General features: G+C 38.9%; 1 long non-coding RNA gene across 1 annotated transcript; it reads right to left on the minus strand.

Annotated features, from left to right (window-relative positions):
• Window positions 1-5,678: 5,678 nt before the first annotated feature.
• On the minus strand, window positions 5,679-7,647 carry LOC147756509 (uncharacterized). The gene is made up of 2 exons (XR_015323409.1): window positions 7,389-7,647; window positions 5,679-6,836 (listed from the first exon to the last, which is right to left on the minus strand). It is a non-coding gene; the product is annotated as an uncharacterized LOC147756509 (long non-coding RNA).
• Window positions 7,648-8,385: the final 738 nt, after the last annotated feature.

The following is an 8,385-nucleotide window of genomic DNA, read 5'->3' on the forward strand; positions in this document are numbered from 1 at the left end:
ACACTGTCTGACTCTCCGTGTTAGCGATCTTGGGTGGTGTTTGATTATCCGTATGAAGGACCTGCGTGTAACGCATGTTGTCCGTTTACAGGATTTTGCAGCTCTCTAAAGCGAAAAAAACTCTCATCAGGTTACACTTAATGAGTGTTTAACGGAACTTCCCTTTATTTTTAAGACCTAACACTTTTCATAGTTATCAAGGTTTGTACCAGCTAAGGCAACGAGCTGCATACCCAAGTCAGTGTTCATACTTGGGTTGAGAGAATTACATTTTTGTATTGCGGACTACTTTACTAGGAACCCTATTTTAAGTCAATGTTGTACTGTTCTAGAACGAATAACTAGAGTTGACAAATCGTGGTGGCAATTCGTCATTTACTCCAGATGAGTTTTAAACAGGTTCGAAACAAAGTGATTGGTTGTGCTATATAACGGCTTCAGCCTCGGACACGACTGTTCTAACAAAGGGTAATAAATGATTTATATTTCCGATATAGTCTGAGATTTTATTAATTTAAGTCTCCTTGATCATCCTGTAGGCAGTGGCCCCATCAAATAAATAGTTGTATAATTGCGTGGAATGATCGTAGACTAATTCACTTTGTCTAACATGGACGGAAGGCTGCTTGTCATGTTTAGTACACGAGCTGTTTGTATGGCGAACTTGCCTAATTTCGAAAATATAGCAAAATAATTCTTAAGATAAAGGGTATACATATATACTTACGGAAATGCTCATAGTTTGAAAACAATAGATTTGTTGTAGAACCAGCAGAAACGTTCGTCATTCATTTCTTTATAATGCACAACAAGGTGATCGATTAAAAAAAATTAGACATAACTCTAGTAAAGCTATGAAATTTCAAGATGAAGCCTTTTTTTAAAAAAAATCTCGCAAATATGGTAAAAGCACCGTGTTCTCTGAACATGTTTGCATGACTTTTAGAAATGCTTGCTGTATTTCTGCAGCATCCTAACTGACCTTCACAGATGATGATACTTTCTTGTTTCTGCATCGTTAAGCTTGCAACTCATTTTTTTAAATTGGGCGCCACAAAATATACATTTCCGGTCATCGCATTCCGTATGGAGCTTTCAATCTCTACTAATGTTTTCTTCCCGCTTGCTAGTCTTTGAATGCCTTTAAAACGTTCATCACGTACTAGAAGACAGCTATCCTATTCTCTTCGTCGTTAAGCGGCCATTGCATCATGGAGTTGGCCTTAAATATGCGTTTGACGTCATGCTCAACGGCAGCCTCTTAATACGGAGAGTGCTTTAGTATATTAAACGTATTGTCGCATACGTTAGCTTAGCCAGTATGTGACTCACTAGTTACTCGGCTTGAAGGTACTTTAGGAAGTATTTAGTATTAGTGACGGCCTGCGTTAGCTGACGGAACAGCCCTTGACTAAAAGTCTCTTCCGTATCAATTATTCATTTTTAATACCAACCTCTGAAGCAAACAACAAGTCTGTTATATTTGCCCACTTTGTTGTAACTCAAACAGGAACGTTCTCTGTGGCCCTTCTTCGACCAATTGTTTAGAACCGAAACGTTTGTTTCCGCTCCTCAGTCATGACGTTCTATGCTCGATTAACTTAGACCACGCTCATGTTGGGCTGAAAAACATAATTTGATCAGTTGTGTTCATGCTGGGACTAGATAACACATCTTGTTGAAAATATATTTTATAATTGGTACTGTAAGGACAAACGGTATACGTGTCATCGTCGTACCAACGTATTAGTGCTAAGCGCTGCAAGCGCTATTACGTACTGCTATCTGAGTTGCCAAACGCAAAAACAAGTTCGTCTATGGCAAACAACTTGTAAGAAAACAATTTTGGTCATCTCTAGCCGCACACGAAAATGGTCTATTCTATGCTATGATTGGAAATTATTTGTCGGCCAATCCTACCCACAGTTTACGATACGTATCTTCAACAAACTTCCTAAACAGCAAAACATAGAGGGTTAGAAAATAAGTGTGAGTTCGTTCACAGATAGTTTTTCATTTTTAGTTTGTTGTGTACATTTCAGCTAGAGCAACCGATGATATTAGATTTCCAGCTATATAATGACCATTGCTGTTTATTGCTTGTTTTGTCTACTGTTTGTTGAAGGCCGATTACTATGTACCGTTGGGAAGTTTTTATTTTCAAACACGAGCTCTAGAAAAGCATTGATTCACACAAAATAACAGCCTTGTAAAACAAACAGACATCCCTAGTGGTATATAGCGACTGATGATTAGTAAACGAAGAACTGAAAAAAGAGAAACCACGGACAAAGAAGACATTACTTCGCTAAGAACCTAACAGAAAATCAGTCACCATCAAGGTACTGGACACATTTAAACTTTAGTTGCATTAGAATCAAGAACACAGATAAGTACTACATTCATAGAAAAAAAAAGTATACTGAAATTATTTATATAGTATGAGCATGATTTCTATAAGTGTTGTTATTATTTATGGCTGTATTGAACGAGAACTCTGAACGTTTTCGTAAATACCTTGAGATGGTTCAGTCAATCGATCGTTTTACACGTCGGCAGCCGCACATAATTCCAACAATGTTGGTCATAGTTAATCGGTCTTCACTGGAACCGTTCCAGAATTTTGCCGTAGAGAAATAACCAGTACAAGGCTGTATTTTTTTTACTTTTGTAATAGACGACTTTTCTTCGAAGTCCTTACTATAGATGACATTTAAAATGCACAATTGAGTTGTCAACTTGTAGAAGGTTCACTGCGGTACTCTGCTAATTTGAACCTTTCCAATAGATGTCATTTCTTTCAAGACGCTTTTCAATATTCACCGTCTTTAAATTCGCTGTGATTATTTATCGCGTCGTTTGAGTTTTCTTTAAGTAAAGCTGCCTGCTGTCTTTCCTTAATGGAATAAAGCTGAAAATAAACATCTTTGGTTGTACATTCAATGCTGCCCTTGAATGCAGCTTCAGACGCCGGATTGCCTTTCGCCACTAAACGAAGTGTAACTATGTCCATCCAGACCGCAAACACTGCGCCGTCACTGGACCCAGCAAATAACACCTAACCCTCAGCGGTCGGATTGCGTGTAACCTGTGTGAGAATTTGTACTATATACGGTTCTATTTTTACACTGCTACGTCAGTTTGGTCGAGCAACAAACATAATTTGTGTGTATTTCTGCTTCTGACGCTCAACAAGATGACGACATAATAACAGCCTCTGCGTGTTTCGAGCTCTACGTCCGGTATCGCTGGTAGGCATTCCGTCGGATAGACGGCTGGCTGCCAGTACGAAACAAAGCTTAACGTTAATAGGCAAATATGTTACCCACTAAGCTATCATGGGGTCCCTGTATGTTCGCTCAGAAGGCTATGGTAGCCCTTCGATGCGATCTTAGTACGTGAAATTATAGATACGCGATTTTTTTATCCGCTTTGAAATAATGCAGATTTATATCTGCGTTTCCTTTTCTCCGTTAGTCAATTGTTTTAGAGCTTTTCATGCTTTTGTATTAATTCAAAAGTGGGGCTTCCTACTGAAACATCACGCTCTGACCCCTATTCGATCGCATGGCCACGTCAAATCGCGCACAGACGGCAAACGTTTCTTCAATAATACCATATGAAAAGCTGCCTCAGTACTATACGGCTGGAAATGTTTTATAGATAAAAAAAAAAAAAGAAAAACATTAGATAAGCCCCGTAATTGCACGCATTAGCCATTTGCAGCAGAGAGGTAACAACAAAATCACTGGCATCACAAGAAGTTAGAATAAAAATATCATCAAAGTTTTGATATAGGTAGCGTTTTATATTCTGAAATCCAAGCTGAACCTGATCACCGTAGAACAAAAACTTGAGGATAATGGTGGCCGTTATAGATGGACTGAGTAAGATAGTTTTAGTCTGATGTCATATGCGATGTTGCAACAACAAAATACAGAAACACAACAGTACCGTACTGTGTAGAGCGATCACCAAATTATATATTATTTAAATTATATTGTATATATACCAGCCTCTGCCAAATCGATACAGAGGCTGTGCCGTACGTTGCCATCTCATAATACTCACGAACTCCATTCCGACTAAACACGCTTGTATCATCATATATAAAAAAAAAAAAAAAAAAAAAAACCGTGATCCACTCCAATATCGTTAGATATTTTATTTTTTGCGATAATGTATGCCTGTAGTATTCATTGTTCTTTATGTATGTGTATCAAAAATCCTTAGCATAATCTTTTTGTGTACTTAAACGTGAAAATGATTTTCCACGGTTATTGGTTTTGCAGTATAAAGCTATTTCAACAAGCCGAACTAACAGACGAAAAAATACCATAAAGAACTATATATATATATATATATATATATATATATATATATATATATACTTCAGTCAGCTGGATGCAAGCCAAGTCGTACGACTGAATTGAAGGGTTTCCGTCTTACCTAAACCTAATCCATTTTATCTGAAATCTCTTGAATGTACGGAAAATTATTTTCTTTTTTTGCTGGAGTTACGAGCGGCCCTGAACTTCATGCTTAAGCTAGGTTTCGCAACTCTCGTTTTTGTGTTACAATTTCAAACAGTGCCTATCTTTATGGCCTACTTCATGAAGCAAAAAAGTACGTGCTTTGCTTCGACCCAGAATAGTTTTTGGTCATCAGGTATGCGATGCGTTGCAGAATTTTTCCTAAAGCAGTTATAGTGAGATTTATGGCCAGTCTAGGGACGCTAAGTCAATGGCGTCGCTGAACCGGTCTCAACTTTTCATCGAATTGCCACTGGTGACGTTCCTGACAAGGTTGTCGCTGTGTGAAAAATATTTGAGCATTACGTTCGTGACGAAAAAATACCTTACACCGACAGCCATGTTTCGGGAGGCTAATGGCACATTTATACTCAAACAAAATATAGCCAGTTGCGTTAGTTCATTCCTTAGTGAAGGTTATGAGAAAAGCTAAAGAATCATCCATCCAGAACATCCTCCAGCACGTATAGTAGCAAATAACCCGCCGCAATTTTTACCTGCACCGGCGGAAAGTACCGATAACGACACCAGTGCAAGCAATGGCACAAAAGACACCCATGTTCAGTTGAAGACCCCCGTATCCAGCGATGAACTGGTCGATCAATGACATATATGATACAATAATATATGTTCTCTAAAATATATGTGCGTATGACAATTACTTATATGAGGATCAGTTGTACTCCTGGTCTTGCTAGCAGCGCCTCAGGGTTGCAGCTGTTGAACTCGCTCTATCGCTCTATTAATTAGAAAAGAATACAAATTATCTGTAAAGCCTTCGTACGCAATTTTCAAGTGTTCCTAACCTCGGCTAAATTTGTAGCAGAAGTTGGACCTCTTTTCGCTAAAAACCCTATGCTTGCCTATGTTGGCCTTCCTTTTAGCCAATTTTTGCATTGCTTAGATCGCAAATTCTCTCCATATATCCTGTCTGCTGGCTGAAGACACCAAGGAACTCTAGAAAAACTAATGTGTGTACATATGATTCAGATCGACAAAAAGGGTTACCGGCAACTGCTCCTATGCGCAGTACATACACATACATGACGTGGTTACGTGACTATGGAACACTATCGTAGGGGGTTTATGCGTGAGCCAGCAAACGTAGAATCGATAATAGGAGCAACGTTAACAACAACAGAAGCAGCAGGGCTAATGTATATAATCGTAATACGATTCTGTTAGGATTACCGCGGTTGTTATCATTCACCGCTGCCACCGAGAGGGAATAGAGAAGAGTCGCCGCTGTTACAACTTTACTGTTGTATCACTTTCACGGCGCTGACTGTGATTAAAATAACGTTGGTATCGGCAACGATACAGACGAGGTTGTTGCTGATGGCCATATTGGTGCTTGATGATGGCGTGGTGGGTTAAATTGACGAAGATGCTGTTTCATTATCTTAATGCAGCCGTTGTTGCTGTTCGATCGTGCTGATCTTCGTGGTGATAATATTGCCCCTGCAACTGATGATGACGATGATGGCGGCGGCCTCGGCCCCCAGTCGTTCGTCGCGGGCCATTACGCGTCCGAACGGCGACAGCGACGCAAACGACTCGATGACGTCGCTTTGCTAACGAGGGTGGAGGAGGTAGAAGGGGACGATGGCAATGAAGGGCGGAATGGTCGCTGTAAACCCTTGAATAGCAGAACTATGTACCAGCAGCATCGTTGCCACCTACAGTGATGCCGTGCTACCCTCTAATAGTGCCACACTGCAGTTAATTGATTCAGCAGTAGCGCCAACTACCGGCGGTAATTGCAAATTTACGCAGTCTCACCCCAGTTCGTCCGCTTGGCTCGTCGGCGCTCGGCTGAATATTATAGGGCTGTAGTGGTGATCGTTGGTAGTAGCGCGCGGAGCTGATATTATCTTAACTCAGTAACGCGGACGACTATGGCTACAATTAGCATTGTTGTCATTACTCGTGGTGGTGCTACTACAATTCGTAGTTACTGCAGTACGACCACGGTCACTGCGATCTTTGTTCGTCTGCTACTGGCAGTGCCAGTTATTATTTTCATTTTATTGCTAATAGCGATAGTAGCGCCAGCAGCTATATACTATTCAGACTATGATTATTTATAATGCATCCAGGCGATAAAATTGTCAACAGTAGAAATGGCAGCAGGTGCTCTAATTTTTGGTGATTTGCACAATAATTATGGTAACGAACAGTCTGATCATTATCATCATCCGGCTGTAAGTTGTCTGCCTTATATACATAGTAAGCTGATCCCGTCGGTTGTAAGTTCAGGACAAGGGCAAAGCCGGCAAATGAACACCGTTTGGCTGGATGTTTCTTTAAAAAAATTGCTACATATGTTAGTATCTGGACCTTATGAATAGCATATTTTAGGAGACGAGACGACAGGTAGAGCTAGGAGATGCGCGGTCTATACGAATATGTACATTTAGACCAATGTTTCATCATTAAATGTGCGTAATTTATGAGCTTGCATAGTTCTAAGGCCTATCTCTACTGGATTTGTATGCAAACGTGCGGGATAGAAGCTGTATGCAGGCTCAGCACAAGATGACTCTGGGCTTGGCATTTCATTGCACTAATTACATAACTGATTTATTTTGAAGATCTATCTCCTGTCAGTGATTGCGCCTTGCGTATTACATTGCCCTAGTTATCTATAATTACGTGACCTTGAATTATTCATATATATGTATATATAGCCCTTGTGAATTTGGGATAAGATAGAACTATATTTCTGACCTACTAGCAGGTATTATAATGACTAACGCACCTAATATAGTAAAACAACAGTACACGAGATAGATGCGTAATGTGTGAAGCATACGACTGCACTCGTTCGATATAAGAGTTGTTTCAGTTACTTACCTCAGAAGCAAACGGGGCGTAACCGAAAAATTAACTTGAGTTAACTTGACTATTACGATGTATAGCTATCTGATAATGTCATTGCATGGCCGGTCTTCAAATTCGAGAACCTACACAAAAGTTTTTTTTTTTTATTTCAATCCTGTAAAGCCTTAAGCATCATAAGTGACCCTTAGGTTAAATGTTCTTCTACACTAACGATTTTTAACTAAGATACTTTACTGAAATGCATGCGTGTATGTCGTGAGACGAGGCACCTAATATATATATATATATATATATATATTAGGTGCCTCATATCTAATATATATAATAACATACACGCAATGTTGAAGACGTTATTCTAGGTAAATGGTTTAATAAAATCCACTTGTTCTTTTTAGAAGTTATTTAGATTTCCTTTTTTAAGGTACTTTAACTGACGCTATATGTATATCCGCGATAAATGTTCATTCTTATGCGAAGATCTAAAATGTTTGCGTGGTATAAGCTAATTGCCCTCTGAAGAAGATTCGCATAAATCGGTACGCAAATGCTGCATAAAATATTACCTAATTCGAAATGATCCCTTGGTTGTGAAAATATAGGAGGATGCTTGTCAAAGATATGAAGTCAAGAGTATTTTTCGTGGGACTTCTCTCTAAAACAATCCTGAGGAAAATAGAAAAAATTGTCTCCGATTGAAACAACGAGGCTACGGTTTTTGCGCTACTACGGAAAAGTGACGTACAACAGCGATAAAAGTTGTTTTGATTGTCAGACAGCTCAACAACCTGGAATAAAGCATAAGAAGAATAACTTATATTAGCTATACTTTATTCAATAATTACAATATTTTTTATTTATTAAGCAATAAATATTAAGTTTACAAATAATAATAATAACAACAACCACAATAACTTTAGACAGGAAAAAATCTCAATGAAATTTTGATAACGACGAATACATATGTCCGTAAGAAACGTCCCTGTTGGCAAGTACTACTAAATACTACTAA

The sequence above is a fragment of the Varroa destructor genome, unplaced genomic scaffold (genome assembly GCF_002443255.2).
Source record: "Varroa destructor unplaced genomic scaffold, Vdes_3.0 BEIS01000003.1, whole genome shotgun sequence".
NCBI classification, from domain to species: domain Eukaryota; kingdom Metazoa; phylum Arthropoda; class Arachnida; order Mesostigmata; family Varroidae; genus Varroa; species Varroa destructor.